Raw genomic sequence first — 20,526 nt, 5'->3', positions numbered from 1 at the left:
CTATACAGTACCAAGGGTGGATGGTGTTAAACCATTCATGAGAACTTTGTGCCCAAGATCCAATTACCTCCCACCAGGCTCCTTCTCCAACACTGGGGATTACAGTTTGACATGAGATTGGACGGGGACACAGATCCAAACTATGTCAATCAGCTTGCATGCTGAGGTCTCTCCATGTTCTCTGCGCTGCCCACACAAAAGAGGTCAAACAATTGACGCCCCAACAGTAACACAAAATATGTAGAAAAATAAGTCCAGGTAAGATTTGGCGAGAAGAGCTTACCACTCCTGCTTGAGAGATACAGAGACAGAAACATGGAGAGTTAGCTCTGGGTCTGAAATGCACACATGCAGCTATTATATGGCAACTTTTACTTGTGTTATTATGATATCATTAGGATCCTCAAATACCAAAGACAAGAATGAGTGTGCATACGAAGGACAGCTGGGAGCAAGTTAATGTTTGCCTATGAATATATTGTTTCTAAATACCTAAAACTGTTTTACATTTGGTAATTTCAGAAAATAGAACAAAGATTAGTCTTGGTTTAGTTTTGATGAAAATGTCAGTTTTTCCTATTGGATTTCAGGGTGAGAAAATACATCTTCTATACTTGATATCCTATACATAGTCTACCCATCTCATATATAAACGAAAGCCTAATGCTTCTTTCATTTTCCCAGTGGGGAAAGAAAATAGACATTTCTCATGCTGAACTTTGCTGCAAATTACAGTAATTCAATTTTAGTAGATTTGAGTTGTCAAAACAGCTTCTTTAAACAAAGCTTATGAATATCGGAAATAATGCAGACCACCATACATTCAGTATATTTGAGGCCTCACAATCTATATGGACCTCAACTTGCAATGTAAATCCTCCACGACACACAGTCTAATACTGGCCCTTATCATTGAAAATACAGATGTCTGTCTATGCCAAGAGAGAAAGTACTTACGCAGGATGCATCATTATCTATAGACTGTCCTAAATATGGGGATAGAATGATGAAACTAACATAATATAACAAAGTACCATGTCTCTCTTCTAGTATTTTAACGTTGCAGCCTCTCACATTTACCTCTAATCAAAATATGGAGTACAGCCTGCCTACTGTTTCCTAGTAGGGACGTGACAAAGTCTTGGGATTCTAGAGATGTAAGTCCTTGTAATTGACGAGCCCTGCTATGTCGGTCGGGTGTGGTCTTCGGGTAGAAATTAAAGTAATGTTATGATTGGAGTCAGTGTCCTCCCAAAGCATTAACTTGAAAGCAAGCATAGTACTTCTACCGCTAACGAAATCTGAATTCTCAGTCTGGGTCCTGTCTGGAGCCTTCGCCACAAGCTCTGACCACAAGCTAAGCATACAAATGAATGCTGTAGAAGAAATGATCTTCTATGTGATCTACCACAGAAACAGAGACCTCAGAGAAAGTTCACTAAACTCTGAATATGGTTTATATTGAAAAGTGTAAAGTGATCTCCCTAATTCTGGGAAGAGATCTGGTAAAAGAAGTTAACAGAAATGAGGGGACAGTGAACATGAATGGGCAGTGAGGACCAGTGATTCAAATGCTTTGGGAGGCTCTCTACTTTGAGTGTACCTGTTTTGATGGATTCTCACTGAAGTGGTACTACCTGAGGGGTACAAGGACTCCCAGTTAGAGCTGTGGATTCCAAAGGTGCCAGTGGGAAGTCGTATTTCACACTGCCCATTTACTTAAGCATATACTGTGCCAGAGACTTACTGATACCACCAAGTATCTGTCACTGAATCAACCAGACTAGTGCAAATCACTGTCTATGTTAGTCATCATAACTGAATTTCCCAGGGTAGATCCCAACATATGCCGACTGAATTAGAAGCGAAAGTGTATTTTAAAACAGATTTCAGGTAAAGCTGATAAATGCCTGGCCAGACCTGAAATTGAAATGTCTCTGATAATAATGAAACACTAGCCAGTACATCTGGCTAGCTACATCTGTCTTCCCAGTCTTGAACAGAAGTTGGGATCTACCATTGAAGAATGCACAATAGAACTCTCATGAATTAGCTCAAAGAATTTAATACTTGTTGCAATTTTCTCCAATTTAGTATATGAAATAATAACAGAGACAGCAATTACCATAAAGAAAAATTTCAGGTGCAACAGCATTAGTTCAACAGCTAGGATCAAGTGTCAGCCCAGAATAACAAATTTCATTCATTTTATCTCCAGCGCTGGAGACATGCTGCTACTAGCTTTAATAGTCAGGAATGTCTGCTGGCTAAATGACTCTGCAGAGCTAGTCAAGTGAGGGCAGCCTGCGACAGTTTAATTGGTCTGCTCGCTATAACTCTATCTGGGGGCTGTAAGCAGTGGACTATAAACAACCACAAAGCTGCACTCGATGTAGAGCAGAACAGCCTGCAGGACGGGAAAAAAAAAAAGGAGAGCCTCTGATGGCAGGATCTCTCATTTACACTGGCGTCGGGTTGGCTACAGGTGAACTGGAGCAATGTAGCCGCTGCAGCAGAAGAAAGGTAGGGTGAAGAGAGCAATCATTTATCTTGTATTGATTTCTGGACACCATCCTAGATCCAGTCCAAGATAGAATGACAGTTTTCAGTTTCGTGCTTGCAAGAGACAAAAATGACGAGCACCAGCCCTCCTGTTTCTGATCATATTTCCTTTAGAAACCATGCCACCCATAGATTTTTTTTTTTTTCAGACAGGGAAATCCAAACAAGTTTATCACTGAAAAAGAGGGTTAGGGGCTGGTTAATCAGCCATTTGTCTTTGCTGCTCTGGATCTGGGAGTCAAGGGGTCAAAACCAAGCACAATTGAGCCCTTTGGTTTTATCTCAGGTACCCCCCCCCCATCTCTGGTAATTGAACCCATTCCTTGTGGTCAGGGTTCCTGTCACTCATATTCAATGTCTGTCATTACTGAGAAATGCTTCATGTCATATTACACTGACAGAAGCACTACAGCAAAGCTAGCAAGATTCCCTTAGCACCAGAGGTAAGACAATGGGAGCCTCTTTCAGACCAGTGATGTTTAACATTTTATGTGCTGACACTGTGTCTGTAAGCACAATATAATGAAAGTCTAGTAAATGGGAGATAAAAATTCATACTTTCCCTCCTTCAGGGGCTGCCAAGCACTATCAGAAATAAAACAAGTTGGCAGCTCCAACGATACCACTGCACCAGTGCCACGCACAGCAGGCATTTTCTAAGTGTAGTGCGTGGATTTATACACGGATACACTCAAAGACGGGCACGCAGCACATTCCCACTGTTTTTTTGTTTTGAGGTGGCTGTGTACAAAACACCTTTCCTCTGGCAGGGCGTGATTCACTGCCACAGGGTCAGTAATCTTAGAATTGCAGTTCTTCTCTTAACATATTTTGAGACTCTCAAACTACAAGGCAGAGAAGAGATGACCCCATTGCATCTTTAACAAAGTATGACTGCCATTCTGTTTGGAAGTCTCAAAAGATGACTTTTGAGGATGAGTGTGTCCCTGACAGGTTCGAAAATCCCCAAGTCTATTCTTGAGTACTGCTGACTCCTTGTTTTCAAGGCTGTTCAACCAACCTGCTTTCCCAGCCTTATGGTCCATCATTTCTTGCCATGCCGTTTACATGCAAGTCTCCATGTTATTCACTCCCTATCACACTTTGCACCTTCATGCCCCTGGGCCTTTGCACATATCCATTCCATCTGGGAAGCCGTTTTTTTGGCATTGTCCTCCTTCAGGGCCCAGCTTGTATCCTACCTGCTCTATGGATGCGTGTTTGAGACCCCGCTTTTCACTATTTCCTTCATAGTTAAAAGCTTAGGCTCCAGAATTAGGCTGGGGTCATTTGAATCCTTGGCCTGTCATTTAATCAAGTTTGCAAACTCTCTGTGCCTCAGTTTCCTCAGCTGTAAAATTTGGTTAACACTTCATATGGTTGTTGTGTGGATTAAATGAGACAGCTCACAGTAGCTGCTGTAATGGTTACAAGGTTACGAAAGTGTCCAGTGCAAAGCAAACACTCAATGAATGACAGTTATACTGACAATGATAATAATAATAAATAATAATATTATTATTAGCTACTAATGGCATTCTCAAAGCACTCTGCTTGAATCAGTAACAGGTTATTTCACTTTTCCTTGTTTTATAGTGACTGGTTTCCACTGCTCTCTTCCCATGTGGCATAGAGCTGTGGGTATCCACATCATCTGAGAATTTGCTAGAAGTGCAAATGTTCAAGCTCCACCCAGGAAGGGCCTGCAATTTGTGTGTCACAAAGTGACACAGGTAATTCTGATGCTAAAATTACACAGCCACCGGCCTAGAGCATGGGCTCCGGAGCCAAACTTCCTGCCTGGGAATCCCAGCTTCCCTGCCTCCCAGCCTGTGTCCCTAGGAAGGTTACTTGATGTCTTTTGGCTCCAGGTACCCATTCCTTAAAATTAGGGATAATAAACATACTTACCATTGTAACAGTTAATTGACATAAAGCACTTAAAAAGTACTTGACACAGAGAGGCACTTAATATGCACTAGTTAGTACTATTATTATTTAGGATTAAACACATTCATATGCTTTCATAGGGGATTGATGAGAATTCTGATTTTCAGTGGTACTCATCTGAGTTTAAGCTTCCTGAGGGCAGAGACTCTGTCTTATTCACCTCCGTCAGCTCCTGGAGCTTAACCCAGGCTTGGATGTAAGCAGGCACTCTGAAAAAGGTTTGCTGCCTGGAGCTCCGTGGTGAATCCACAGGCCTAGCAGTCAGGCTGGGTATTTATTTGGGGTTAGTGCTCTGTTGGCCGCAAGGCAGAGAAATGAGACAATTCATTTTGGCTTCAGCAGCTTTCCTGAGGCCACCAGCCTGTGGCCAATTGCCTTTTGCACAGATCTCTCCTTTCCAGTTCCCAGGCTGCTTCCACTCAAGGTCACACCCCCTAAGCCTGGTAACTTTGGATTTCAAAATCATTTTGACTTGATATTTTACAGGGAACATGGCAGGCTTAGTGAGCTTAATCTTGCTCTCTCTTTTTTATACACGGGGGATGGGATACCTTTTAACCTATCTGACAAAGCTTTAAAAAAGCCTCTGCTTAGAAACGGACTGCAGCCTGAAGCAGAATGTAAAAGCCGGCCGCCAGCTTCCCAGGCTGCCGGATGAAGTGTTCCTGAGCTTTCCACGCTGGCGGAGGCAACCCACAGAGAGTCACAATCACTCAGCACTCCTCTGGCATAAGAAACTGTATTCACAAGTTCATTTCCCTCTATATACCTTTCTGGGGAAAATCAAAATTGGTCAAGGAAAAGAAACAGCTATCTAGCCAGTGGTTAACCTTCTCTAAGTGAGTCCATTCACTGATCTCTTAAAATGACCAGGCATACCCTATACTGTGAGTATTAAAAAGCTGATATTGCAGTCAAGGAATAAATTGACCTACTTGGGAAACGTTGCTATTTTAGACAAGTGCCAGGACCATAACAAATAGTAAATGTAAGCTGTTATTTTATTAGATGAAACCACACTACTATGGTCACTAGAAATAATATGATTCATATAGCTGGTCAATACTCAAAATTATGAATATTCAGTCCATGAGTGTCTGTTATTTATACAACAGAAGACAGGATTCCCCCAAATATATATTCATAAGTTTGCCACAATAGCGGTGAGGAGGAGGTGGTGTCTAAATGCCTAAACAAGCATTGTTACTGATAGCAAAAAGAAGGTACTTTATAAAAAATATTACATTCAAGTCTAATGAATAAATAAATCCATGTCTTGATGATCATTTCTGCTATCATTCCTCCTAATACCAGGTTACTGGTAATTTGAGATTTTTCTCCTACTGCAAGTAGTGGAAATTTAGGGAAGAACAGAATTGAATAAGCTATCTTTTGATTCATGAGTGTCATGTCAGGTAAATCCAGGTTAACAGAGAAACTGATTAGAATGGTATGAAAATAACTCATGTTCAGGAGGCTGAGGCAGGAGAATCGCTTGAACCTGGGAGGTAGAGGTTGCAGTGAGCCGAGATCGTGCCATTGCACTCCAGCCTGGGTGACAGAGCGAGATTCCATCTCCAAAAAAAAACAAAACCAAAACAAAACAAAAAACCTTCATGTTTCTCTCCAAAGATATTATTACTATCACATAGGACATAATAATATGTCAGATACAATCTCAGCAGCAGGGTCACGGACCCAATTCCACTACTACTGGACAAACCTTGGATAGGGTCTTAGATACTGATTAGATTCCCACATAGTCCAATGGTAATAATTTTTCTAGCATTCTACAATGAACCAGGAAGAAATTCAGAGAGAACAGTTTCAGATCTCAAAGCAACACATTCCGAAGTATAAAAATGAATTATATTTACCAAGCCAAGTGGAGGAAGTACGTTGCAAAGATCATTCTAATGCTGAAATATTACATTGCCAAATGTCCCTGTCAAATCGTAGTTTAATTACCTTGGCCCCCATGCCTCTTATAATCACCTGTCATTAGCAACAATGCTTGCATCTGTTTACACGTCTGTCAGAAATGCCAGCCCCACAGAAGGCAGGGGATAAGAAAATTTTTATCGGGGATGTCCTCAACTGAAAAAAGGTCATCTTAAAGTTGACCTATCTACGCCCAGGCTGTATCTTAAAAAGATAACGTAAGGAAAGGATCCCTGAAGCAAGCATCTACATATTATAGAAATACATTTCAAATAGAGTTGTCTCAATTCTAAGACCAGAGAGAAAATGTGTGTGTCTCATGACTGTATTCTGCCTCCTTTTACTGCATTTCTTTTTTTTTTTTTCCTGGAAACGGAGTTTCGCTCTTGTTACCCAGGCTAGAGTGCAATGGCGCCATCTCAGCTCACCACAACCTCCGCCTCCTGGCTGGGTTCAGGCAATTCTCCTGCCTCAGCCTCCTGAGTAGCTGGGATTACAGGCACGCGCCACCATGCCCAGCTAATTTTTTGTATTTTTAGTAGAGACGGGGTTTCACCATGTTGACCAGGATGGTCTTGATCTCTTGACCTCATGATCCACCCGCCTCGGCCTCCCAAAGTGCTGGGATTACAGGCCTTTTCCAGCATTTCTGCTTGTCTCCAGGAAATACACTGGTGAGATGTGCTCTACATTGCAATAGTCTTCATGATCTTTTCACCCTGATGGCTTCCTGAACCTTACAAGGTCAAACCTTACTAGCACCTACTTCTTCCATTAATTTTCCTCTTCTCCTCCAGAGGCTAGAAGAGCTTTCTTCATCACTTAGTAGCTGCCACTACCTGCTCCATTTGAGAGAATTTTCTCCCAAACACAGGCTTCACAATAGACTATATACTCCCCAGAGCACTCTTTCTTCCCCATAGCCCAAAAAACAAGCACATGGATCCTCTTCGTTCTGACATTTAGCATATCAACTGCAAAAGAGAGAAAGAGAGAGGGAGAGAAATATCACAGGGATACTCAAAGCCCGTCATGTTTGTAGTTAGTGGTCAGTGATTTTTAGGTTCTCAGATGTTAAATGGTTTGAGATGAAGTTTTGTCAATAGCTACCTTTAACTTGCTCTGAATTTAGTGTCATCATCTATAACATGGGGATAAAAGCACTCACCTTTGTATGATTACTATGAGGAAAAAACTTAAAGATACACAAAAAGCATCAACACATAGGAGGCGCAAAACAGAGTTTTTTTTCAATTTTTATTTTAAAATTTTTTTGTAGAGATGGGATCTGGCTATGTTGCCCAGGCTGGCCTTGAATTTCTGGCCTCAAGCAATCCTCCCACCTTGGCCTTCCAAAGCCCTGGGGTTCCAAGCATGAACCACCACGCCCAGCCTCAATAGTTCTGAGCTCCAATTTTGATGCCCTCTCTCTTTCCATAAAGACTTCCCCAGCGCACACTGACTACGTATTTCAAAGAGCTCATGATTTACTTATGGTCAATGTTATTTAATTTGGCATTTATCTCACAATTAATTATGTCTCTTTCCCAACAACTAAACTATAAGTGATTAGAACTGTGTTTTCCTAACACAGCACTGGCCACATAGTGGAAACTTTCAGTATACTTTGTAAATAGAACTTGGATTTATGTTTCATCTGTCAGCAAATGCCATGATGAAGTCTTTACTCCAACCCTAAAATGTGACCCCTCCTTCTTCTCTCATCCCGTCTCACTTACTTCTCCCTCCGTCACATTGACTGGTTCCTTCTCTTCCCCCTCATCTCAGCTCAAATGAGTCTTCCTTAAAAAGCTCCATTCCCCTCCCCAATTGCCTACCTGTTGCCGTTTCTCATAGTACATGTTGTTATCTGACATCCTCTTTTTTACTTGCTTGTTTTCAGTCAGCTTCCTGCCACTAGACTGTAAGCTCTATCAGCCCAAGAAACAGGCTGTGGTTTTTTGTTCACTATTGTATACCCAGTTCCAGGGACCCTGTTAAGTGTTCAATAAATATTTGTGGAAGGAATGAATGGCTCTTGGTTTTTTCTTAACCATCTATCTTCATGCAACTGGATACTTAGACATAAATTAAGGACCCTTACGGTCAATGCTAGACTCCAATGGCACTAATGCTTAAAGAATGCTTTGTAGGATAAAACACTCTAGAACTGGTTAAGCACTGACAGAAACACGAGAAACTTTCTTATTAGTCTAATTAGAGATGGTGGCAACTTGGGTGAAATTGGGTTTCTGCTCTAAAAATAGAGGCCTACCAAGGACTTGGGAATGAATTGGGTCTTCATAAAGTAGGTCTTCTTTTGCTAATGCCATCTCTGCTATTCCAAGTCATGCCGCTCACCCTTGCTTCTGTGTGGCCACGTTTTCTCAGATCCATTCAGGCCCCTTAAACCTAAGTGTCCACCTTCTGCTTTGGCCCCTAACGCTGTAAGCCTTCTTAACCAATGACCCTGCTGCACCACTTCCTGTTCAACAGCCCATGGGCTCTATTGTGAACGCTAAAGAGAGGCCAAGGTGACAACCCTGCCACAGCTGAAACCCTAGTCTCTTTACTCCGCCTTCTAAAATGTTGAAGATTTCACCGTTCTCTCTACCCTGTGGTCACACCAGCACCCTTCCTGAATGCAGGCAGCCCTGGCCCCGGAGTACTGCACCTAATTTTTACATCAGCTACTTCCCTTTGCCCTTCTTTTCCCTTTAACTTTAGCCTTCATTGATCGGTATATGTTTAATGATGGTGATGTCATGAACCCACGTTTCGGAACTAGTTAAGCTACACCATCTTGCCTTAAACGACAAGGTAACATTGTTGGTTTTATTGTAGGAAAGGATTCAAAGCTCATGTACCCTCTGAGGCAGGTTTAGGGAAAAAGAAGCTCTGCCTCCTTTCAAATGAAAGGCCCATCCACAGGTAGCCATGTTAAAAGAAGGCTATTTCTTTGTTCCACAGAGAATTCAAAAACCACTGAATGTGATTTCAACAACTCTATTTACTAACTCCTCATTCTTAAGATGTGGTTAAATAGATCCGCCTTCCCCTTTTCCCCTTGTCTTTTTTTGTGTTTCAAAATGGGTAGGTGAGAAAACTGAGAACCTTGTTCCTATCTACCAACAACTGTGAACATCTAGTCCTTGCTAAGCATTAGGGCCAACTACTGGGCACCGCACTTTCTGCAGGAACCCTAGCCTGCATCGTTAAGTTTGAAGCTATGGGTGAAGGGAAAAAATGCAGTTGTTTTATTACAGATATGCACTGGGAGTAGCTTCTAAAGGGTATTTTACTAGTTCAATATGGTAAGAATTCAGCCATCACTGGCACCACCACACATTGTTTCACAAAAATGCACTGTGGAGAATGGACACTGTACCTATAATTTTAAAAGATTTGCTCATTTAAATGAACCGGCAGCATTTTTGCCACATAATGGAGAAATTCACAGGATGCTGGGCCTCTCATGGCTTCTGTGGCTATAAAAGCCTCTTCATGCTGGATTTTTTATATTTGGTAAATTAATAGTTTACTGTTCCAAGATTCCTACGTGTTTATATTATTGCTTTTCTAACATAAAAGTTTGCAGTTGTTATGGAAACATATGGTAACATTTGCTGCTAAATTTTAAATGCATTTTCTACCCCTGTTACACACCTGAAATGAAGCCAAAAACTCTTTTTGCTTTACATTAGAGTGAAATTCAAACTGGTCTGGGTGACTATAAACGGTTACTGTTTTTCTTGGCTCCTACCTGTATCAGATTTAGACGGAGGAATCTTAGGGAAGAAATTACACGGGATAAAATGGATATTTCTAAATTACAAGGCCTGCAATTCCAGTGGCTCCAAATATCAGCTTTCTGTTTCATCTCAGCCTGCCAGAAAGAAAATGGTGGGGACAGACAATAAAGGATAGACAACGTTTACTTTCCAGAGCCAAATGCTTCTTGTTTTGATTATACTGGAGAAGGAGGTTGCAGATCCTGATCAGTTAAGTCTTGTTAGCAAATTAAATGGCTGTAGATTACAATGGTGTACGACATGAGTTTTAGCCCCTGGCTTCAAGTTGAAATGAAAAAAAGTATAAATTCTTTCAACCCATTTTGTTCTGCAATTTTCCTCTTTGAGCCCTTAACAATTCTCAAGTAATTGTTCGTGATGACTCTGCGCCCGTGGGGAGGGTGGCTTGGAAACGTTCATTGGATGGGTTTTCTAAGTTCCCTTATTACCCATTTCTCCATACCGTAACACCTCACCCATGTCCAGTTTCCTTGTGCAATGTAACTAGTCATAAATATCACTTTAAAAAAGTAGGCACTGGCTCATTTCTCAAATGAGAAAGACAGTATGAGAATTCTCACCTGCTTGAGCATTTTTCTGGAATTTTAAGTCAAGGTTAATCGAGAGTCACAGAAGAAATTCAAATGTGTGCATGAGGTCTCCGTCTGGGAGCTGGCAGGTCCAATTCCCACCTACATCTCAGTCTTGTGGGCTGTGTTCTTCCACCCATTTCAGCACATTTGTTAACAGTCAAGATTAATTTTCATAGGTTAACTCTGTCTCTTCTTTCTTGGCATATAACCATGCTATTTGCCAGAGAGTTTCACTTTCAGTTTCCCACAAGATTAGACACTGCTTGCCTATACTTAAAGTGAATGGGGAAAAGAATTATGATACTTTTCTAAGTACAAAAATATGAGAAGTTGTCAAAGATTTTTTTGCTCATCTGACCCTTGTCATCTGCTCTGGTACACGTCCAGGATGCTACCTAAGGCCTCAGAATACAGTCACAGCAGGGTCCAGTCAGCTGCACAGGTTAGAGCACTTCATAAAACATGAATCATCATGGTATTATCATATGCTATGTTGCACGTTTCCATGTATACAGTCACAGCAGGGTCCAGTCAGCTGCACAGGTTAGAGCACGTCATAAAACATGAATCATCATGGTATTATCATATGCTATGTTGCACGTTTCCATGTTGCTTCTCCACCTTTCTTCTTTAGAGAATAGAGAATAATATTTCCTAATCTATCACAATACAGAAAAATGAAGTGGATTAAGAAGACAACAGAAGCTGACTGCCTGGACTCAAATCCTGGCTTGACCACAGACAACCTGTGTTATCCTGAGTAAATTCCCTAACCTCTCTGGGTCTTAGTTACCTTAACTATAAAATGAAAGAAAAGAAAACAAAACAAAACAGTACTTCACTGGGTTGGTGTGAAGCGTAAATAAGGAAACATGCGCAAAACACTTAAGAAAGGCACCTGGCATACAGCAAAGATGCAGTGGAGGTTAGCTGCTATGATGATGATGATGATGATGGTGGTGATCATCTTCTTCATAATCAAGAGCATAATTATGATTGAAACATATGTTTCTGGGCCCCTCCAGTTGATAAGGCCAGCATTTTATAAACTTTGATGATGCGATCCACCGTCATGATTTTAGTCCTATCCATGAACCACCCACATTATTGCATTTCTAGCATTTTCTTTAAATCAACTTAAAAAGAAAGAAGATTGATTTGAGTCTTGTCCTCAATAATACTACTTGAGAAGCAAGGATCCAATATTCTAATTAAGCTTTTCGAACCTAACGTAAAATACATTCAGTTAGGAGGAATCAGTTTTTGAGATATATTGTATAGCCATGTAACATAGTTAATAATAGAGTGCATTCTTTCAAAATTGCTGAGAGTGAATTTCGAAAGTCTCCCTATACACACGAAAAGCAAAAACATATCGATTTTCAAATAAAAAGTATTCATCAGGGTCTCACAGGATCATCTTGTATGCCACGCATAGTGCGCTACACTTCAGGACTCTGAGCTAGGCCCACATTTCAGTAGAGTCTACCTCTGCACGAACTCAAAGATGCTGCAGATTACAAAGAAACTCACCACCGAATTTACTCACATGGACGATATATAGCCTTGCTGAGACTAAACATGGATGACTGTCACGAAGCTTACTTGGCTTAGCATACCTTCAGGTCTGAATTCTGTCTCAGCACTAAAAAACGGAAATGGTTCCGCTACTAACCTAAGTTCCCAGTGATGTGAGCATTGTGTTGGTGGGTAACTTGGAGACTGGGCAAGGCCTTTGCGAAAGAAAAAAAATGACGCTCTATTCAAAGGTCTTATCCAATTTCTGCAGACTGGTTTAAATGTATTGTGACCCTGTGCTAACCCATTTTCATGTGATACAGTTGGCATAAGAAAAGATTAATTACTTACGAAAAGCAAGCTAACGACTCTACAGCAAATATATGATCACTATATAGAACAGGACATAGAGGTTTCCACTAGCATCATTAGCTTTGTTATAATAAATGAGATGCTCTATGTGATGTATAATATGGTAAAGAAAACACAGCTGTTTGCTTCTGTAGGAAAGTGCCTAGGTGCACAGCACCTGAGACTGCGAACACTTAATAAGCCCTCAACAACAAAGCTGCCTTACTGAGAACTCCGATGGCTGAAACCATTATCCACGGATAATTAACTATGTCAGGACACTGAGGTCCTAACATTAGGTAATCATAATTCCCCACTAAGGGAAAGACAGTAAAACATTATTATAATATATTACTAATATTTAGTAAGAAGACCATTCTATTTGCGTGTTGTTAATGCAAGCTGTAAGTTACTGCATCATTTGAATTACTATTAGTTCTTCCGGGCACTCTATCACATGAAGGGCAAAGCAGCCCTTTGAGCTTAAGAACAGTAAAGAAGTACTTCCATGTGGATTCAAATTTTTTAAAAGTATTTGCAATTTCTTCTTTTTATTTTCCCTCTGGCTGCATGAATATATCTATGACATTTATCACTGGAAAAAAATATCACTAAAATGACCAGTACTAAGGAAGTTCAAAGCTATACTATTGTAAAACATTTCTTGTACACTCATTGATCTTTAGAAGAATCCATCATTTTGCTTTCTCCAAGTATCTTGGTCATTTTGAGACTCTCCCCTATAATACAAAGTATTTAAATTTCTCAGTAACAAGGCTTTTTGACGCTTGAAGACAAAAGCTCCAGTCCATTTATTAAGACGACTTCCTACTGTGTGGGTTGTTTTTTTTTACCTCATAATTAAAATAGCACCTGAACAGGACCATCTGTGAGCATGGATTAAGTTTTTTTTACAAATGTGAATATCTCTTTTTTTTTCTGCCAAATGCCTCTAAACCTCATATATATTTTGTGTTACATACTAAAAAAAAAAAGAAAAAGAAAAAGAAAAATACATGCTTAAATAAATCTTTACTTTCCCCACCCCCAAAAAAGAAAATAAAGTAGTTAGGGTAAACATTTTGGTCCTCACTGCAACCTTTCAGGCATCAATAAATAAACGTACAGCTATGCAATTTGTTCAAAGAATGAATGAACTGTCAGTCTTTCTGTTTCTAGATTCTGTTCATTTATGGCAACTCAGAGACACAGTTTGCCACTTAATTTTCCTATTCCTTTTTCAGATACACACATTTTGGAAAAGACATTATTTATCCAAAAGGCTGCCAAGGCATTGCATTAGGATGGATCTGGATACACACACTATTTCACAAGCTAGTCTTATTTAACCAAAATAAAAGTCTCATTGGGAGTTTTTTGCACAAACTGCAAATCCATAAATGCAGAGATTATAAACATTGATACCAAAATTTCTTGCAGAAGATTTTCTGACCTTATGTTAACTTTGCCATAGAAATTCATGTTTCTTTGGAAATGTTGGCTTATTTTAATGAAATGGTTCCTTTGGTACAGTTGGGGCTGTGATGTCAACCTGGCTCCATTCTAATAACTCTTATGAAATATTTACAGTGAAATTTAACCACGCATGCGTAACAGCAGACTTTAGTGGCAGCCAAAGTTTAGGCTTACCCTTTTCTCTTTATTAAAGGAACAAACGTTTTTATATTTTCCTCTTCGTCAGAAGCTCAAACCCACTTGTATTTAACAACTTCCCAAACCACACCTCTATGTGGCCCTCAGTGTGGAGCAGTGAGACTAAAAGATGATTCTGGCCACATGACGTCTTTGTGCAAGCTTTACTTGTACCATGAAAGAACAGCTGGGTCCCCCCACGGAGGAGCTGGGAGCTAAAGCAGGAGCTCAAGGGTGTAACAGGAGAAACGGTGATTCATTAGCAATGAAGTCCTGGCCCTTCCTTTCTGAGAATTAAACTCTTTATCAAATTTAAAACTGCCAACATTTTTGCAGACACCTTTTTATGGTGACAATGAGCACCATATACACCTCATTCACTTTTGGAAACTCTCATATACTTTGTTTATAAAAGGAAAGATGAAATACTGCCAAGTTCAAGGCAACACACACACACACACACACACACACACACACACACACACACAGGTGTACACGAGAACCTACATAGAATAAGACAATGTTACAAAATCACAAGGTCACAGAGGCAATACCTAGACTGTGTCATGGTCATTCCCTCTATTCTTGAGAAGTGTGAGAAGATGGAAGAGGTTTTTAATTCAAAGCAGGCATTCTACAGGGGAATCCTACCCTCACCGTCCAGCCTCCAGACATGTTTTGATTAGCTTGAATAACAGTTACAAATATTTGAATTCATGCTAACATTTAAATCGCTGGGAGACTACAGAAGCATACACATACAATATGAACGTTCCACTTTTCTTGAAAATGTGGAAGACCTACTAACATAGATCCTGCCTCTTTGCAAGGCTGGATATCAGCTGCCTGGCTGCCCACTTGAGCCAGAGTGTGAATGCCTGCTGGCCAGGAGACCAGAAGACAATCTTGTATTGCCTCTGTGACCTTGTAATATTGCTCTACTCTATGTAGGTCTGGCACGCACACACACACGTGTGTGTGTGTGTGTGTGTGTGTGTGTGTGTTTTGCCTTGAACTTAACAGTGTCTCACCTCTCTGGCTCCATTTACATACATTATTAGCAGGCCCTACAGACATTTGAATCTGTAATCCCTGGTCTAAGTTCACTAGCATTCACTAGAAAACTCACAATACCAACTATTTTTTTTTCTTTTTTCTTTTTTTTGAGACGGAGTTTCGCTGTTGTTACCCAGGCTGGAGTGCAATGGTGCGATTCTGGCTCACCGCAACCTCTGCCTCCTGGATTGAGGCAATTCTCCTGCCTCAGCCTCCCGAGTAGCTGGGACCACAGGCGCGCGCCACCATGCCCAGCTAATTTTTGTATTTTTAGTAGAGACAGGGTTTCACCCCGTTGACCAGGATGGTCTCGATCTCTTGACCTCGTGATCCCCCTGCCTCGGCCTCCCAACAGAATACCAACTATCGCACCCCCATCATCAAGAGCTCAGACGAATACTTCCTTCAGAAAGCCTGGTGCCTCTTTGGACATGAATTCACCTTTCCATGTGTCCTTCAAATCCCTCAAAGCCAGGTCTCGGGAGGCCAACACAGGTGGATTGCCTGAACTCAGGAGTTCGAGACCAGCCTGGGCAACACGGTGAAACCCTGTCTCCATTAAAACACACAAAAAATTAGCTGGGTATGGCAGTGTGCCCCTGTTATCCCAGTTACTTGGGAGGCTGGGGCAGAAGAATTGCTTGAACATGGGAGGTGGAGGTTGCAGTGAGCTGAGATCATGCCATTGCACTCCAGCCAGGGTGACAAAGCAAGCTTCATCTCAAACAAAAACCAAAAAACAACAAAAAAGGGTCTCTTAAACAGCTGCAGTCTAATGATCTTAGGCATCCTTGGTACAAAAACAAATAGATGTGTGAATGCAATAAAAGTGCTCAGAAACACATTAGAGAAATCACCAGCTAAGGGAATGGCTCTCTTACTTTACAATGGTGAGTTTGCTACCTGCCACCAAAACCAGCACTGTTTGTGTACGCCTCACGCAAACTCACATTTCGATTTGTAGATGCAGGTGTCCTTTCTTAACACACCCTCTCTGACTTTTCTGCCCGTTTCCAATGCTGCTAGAAGATGCTGTGCTTCATACAGCTCCCAATTCTCCAAGGCCCCCTCAAAGCTTTTAAAGCTAGCATAACATGCAGAATTTCAAATGAAGAACCAACAGCAGAAAGATCATTTACAGTAACTATACAAACAAGCTAAATGAAAGACTTGTGTTCAGTCATTAAAAATAATAATGCTAAAGCCCTGAGGGCTGAAATGTAAAGCTTAGACTTCATGTGAGGAAACAGAAAAGGAGTGTGTTTATTATCCCAATAAGATAACCTGTTAATTTATTTAGTAGGCAATTTTCGAGTACATTTGTTCACAGTGAAATCTCACTTTATCAGATTATATGAAAAATCACCACCACAAATAAAACACTTGTTCAAGCCAGGAGCTTTTGCAAGATAGAAATTACCATGTAGGAGACCAGCAAGGGGTGGCTGGGAGGTGCCTCCACTAATAGCTTCCACCCCTTTATTCTCCTCCTCTCCTGAACCAAGCCCAGAGTTAGTTATAGAGTTATCTATCTCACACTTTACAGATGATGCCTAACATCATGACAACAGAGAAGAGGAAAGGTCTCTGGACCTGCCTACCTACAACAAGTTTCTGTAAAGTAATGAATACAGACAGCTTGGGGACCATCCACCTGCGCTGCCTGCCTCTTCCTGCCTGCAAAGTGAAACCACCAGGGATTGGCAGAAGGTACTTGTCTGACAGGGCCAGGACAGCCTTTCTCCTCAGTGACAGCCTGGGCCTACCCTCTTAAACTTGACCCACCATAATTCCTTCACAGTGCAGCGGCAAGGCAGCTGACAGTAGCAGCTGCAGCTCCTAAGCGAGATGGATGGAATTTTCATAACTAGTTCCCCAAGTTACATTTTACCTTCAAGATAATTTATGAGCTGCTCTGGAGCCTTGAAGAGACAATATGCTTGCCATAAAATTAACTGTAACAGTCTTGTAGGTTATAATTAACACTGGGAGGGTAGCACCAACTGGATGAAACACATGGTGTAATTGATGGTGAAACTGGAAATGAAGCAAGCTAACAATATCATTACCATGCACGTTGCCTTAGCAAAACCTATTGCTTTCTGAGGGTTCCTTCCCACTGCCTCCCAGTCCCGTATTCTAGTAGGAAAGAGACCAGAGCTGGGCAGAGGGGTGGAGGTTTTGCTGGCAAGGCCATGGGGTACCTGGACAGATACAATGGCTGTCAACAGTCTGGAAAGAGAGCCAGAGCAGATCATCTGACCATATGCTTCCTGGAGTTCAGACCAGGCCCTACATAAACCTTCCTTGTAGATATGACTTCATTTTCTCAGTAAACAGCAACTTTTTCAGTGAAAAAAAAAAAAAAAAAAGATACAGATTAAAAAGAAGACAATAAGAACTTCCAAAACGCCCTTCCAAGGATTACGACATTTATTTAGCATACATTCTGGAAGCATAAAAACTGAATATGAGCATATCTTAATAAAAAATGAAGATGGTTAACTAAAGGTTTATTAAGCCAAAAAGGAACATCCTGAGCACCCTATCCAAAGCTGACCATGGAGAGAAAGCTAATCAGAGGAGTCCTGTCAACACTCCTGTCTCAGAAAGAAGCACTAACCTATTCCTTCTTGCAAGGATCCTGCCGAGTCTGACCAATACCTGATAAATGCTGGGCATTATAAACACATAGAAACTATTTAAATAATTCTAATGAGCAATTTTAAGGTGGTTAACCTATTTTTTTGTTTTCAGATTTGTTTGTTTTGTCTTGGTTTTTTTTTGTCCTGGGACAATATACTGGAAAATTCTAATAAATGATGCAACAGTGTCCCCTACAGGCCAGCAGAGCTGTTCTTTCCCCTTCCTCCATCCTCCTCCACCATGACTTTCTCAACTGAAAGCCAGAGTTAAACTTTAATCTATAAGACTGCAGAGTAAACTTGTAAAATACACTGGGGATACCCCTGAGATAGAATAAAATTGCTATTCTTCATGTATGGTAAATTGTTTCCTAGATATAACAAACTGTCCAGCTGGTGATTAACCCATTATGGAAATAGATAAATTGCTACCTTTCACCTTCAGGGCACCTACTCAAATCAGCCTTGACTAACACAGACCCAAAATTACTTGACTTAGACGATTTACAGAGATTTACAGATTCTTGGAGGCTAAATGATGGTGTTCTCATTTTCACTCCTCCTCTCCTACCTTCTAAAAGATTGTAACCAATATAAAAGAAATGACATAGCTTACAAAGGTGATAACTTTCCTTTAAAAGACCAATGGTAGGGAGATTGATAATGCATTAGCGGGATACTATTTCCTTACAGAGATGTACCCACAACTAGTGTGAAACACATTAGGCACCAGAGGAAATAATATGTAAAGATACATACCTGCCTATCTCCACACTGAGAAGGATCCTAGAAGTCTCGAAAGGACTACGGGAACCGTATTAGAGTGGCCAATTAAAAACTAAAGCTTTGTTATTGCTCTTGGCCATCCTGGGCGTCTTGGCTTAAATTCCATCTTAACTACTCACTAGCTGTTGCCTTGGGCAAGTTACTCTGCTATATGCCTCGGTTTTCTAATCATATAAAGCATTTAAAACTCTATCTGGAACATAGTGAGTTCTCAGTAAATATCAGCTGCTATTGTTAACAATTAGTACAGTTGCAGATTTCAGGGAAAGTGGAAGTAGAGGAGTGAAACCCATCAGGAGGAACACCCACTTTTCCCTGCTCCTGGGGATCTCATGTATGCAGCCAACTCCTTGTGAGAACTGGAAATGCCTTCCACTTTTGGGGTGATTGAGGTCAAGTTGCTCTTTTTTTACATAAAGTTGCTAAGGTGCAGTGTCTATGACATGCCCAGAGTCCTACAGCCACTAATGATGGGATTCAAACTGGAGCCCAGCCCTCCACCCGTCAATTCTGTGTGATAATGATGAGCACGAGACACCAGCTCTGTCTGATATTCTTCCCTGCACCAATTTCGCAATATCAGGCCCCTACCAGGAGACTAGGATATTTACTAGACTCTCTCAAAGGAGAGGCCAATTTGGATGAAGGTGACTGGGTTTATTCCTGGCTTTTTTGTTTGGATCTGAAGATCATGATAGGTTGTTTTTATTGAACACCTACTGCGTTACAGGTACTTTCTCTGCATGTTTTACATTTAATCGCTTAATCAACCCTATGAAATGGGTTCTATTATTATTCCCTAGGCAAATAACAAATGAGAAAATTGAGGCTCAGAGCGGGTAAGTAACCCTTCTGGCTGCAATCCACAACTGTAATTTGCCTAGAGTTATAGAAGTGGATCCAAGATTCAAACCCAGGCAATCTGACTCAGAATCTATGCTCCCAACCATATTAATGCAATTTACTCTGAAAGAAAACCATTTTCCTCCACAAACTTTATACAATGGAAAGAAGGTAGCACAAATTTCATACAATGACCTATACTTATGTATAAATTTCCCTTCTATTTTTCATTCATGCTTTGAGACAAATAGCTGCCTATCCACTGGTAGCCAACACAATTAGGCAATGGAGCAGTATTTCTCACTGTGGCTGGGCACATAAATGAGAATCTTATGAGAACGCTTAAGGAGAACCTGTCTTCTTCCCTGGGACATGGGTTTCCATGGAATCATGACTCAATCTCTTCCATGACATTTATTACTCTACATTCCCCTAATCAAATGTTACTCATCTCTACAACCTCAGGAACTATGATAGCACCTAGGAACTAGGTAGGCACTTAAGAAATCTTTGCAAAACCAACGCATGACTGAGAGATCACTCACAACAACAATGACCAGCATTTATGAAGCACTTGAGTGCACTGTCACATGTAATGCCCCAACACCTATGAGATAGGTACGGCTTTGCCCATTCTCTCTTAAGAGAGATTTGTCAATATAATGTGGCCTGAATTTAAGCCTTCTTCAGATGAAGACCTTTAAAGTGACAAGTCTTGGAAAAGTAAATGGGAACCAGGGTACAGATAAAGGAAAATTAATGTTACAGAGTCCCTAGGATGGTGTTCCTCAGAAAACTGGCACCCCACAGATACTTCCTAAATATGACCCACTGCAA

The 20,526-nt window shown here is 40.9% G+C and overlaps 1 protein-coding gene across 5 annotated transcripts in view; it reads right to left on the bottom strand.

Annotated features, from left to right (window-relative positions):
* FTO (FTO alpha-ketoglutarate dependent dioxygenase) overlaps positions 1 to 20,526 on the bottom strand; it is a 431,427-nt gene that overhangs the window by 158,569 nt on the left and 252,332 nt on the right. The gene's annotated exons all lie outside the window — the stretch shown is intronic.

This window comes from Callithrix jacchus, chromosome 20, assembly GCF_049354715.1.
Source record: "Callithrix jacchus isolate 240 chromosome 20, calJac240_pri, whole genome shotgun sequence".
NCBI classification, from domain to species: domain Eukaryota; kingdom Metazoa; phylum Chordata; class Mammalia; order Primates; family Cebidae; genus Callithrix; species Callithrix jacchus.
This window is presented reverse-complemented; position numbering and strand designations above follow the sequence as displayed.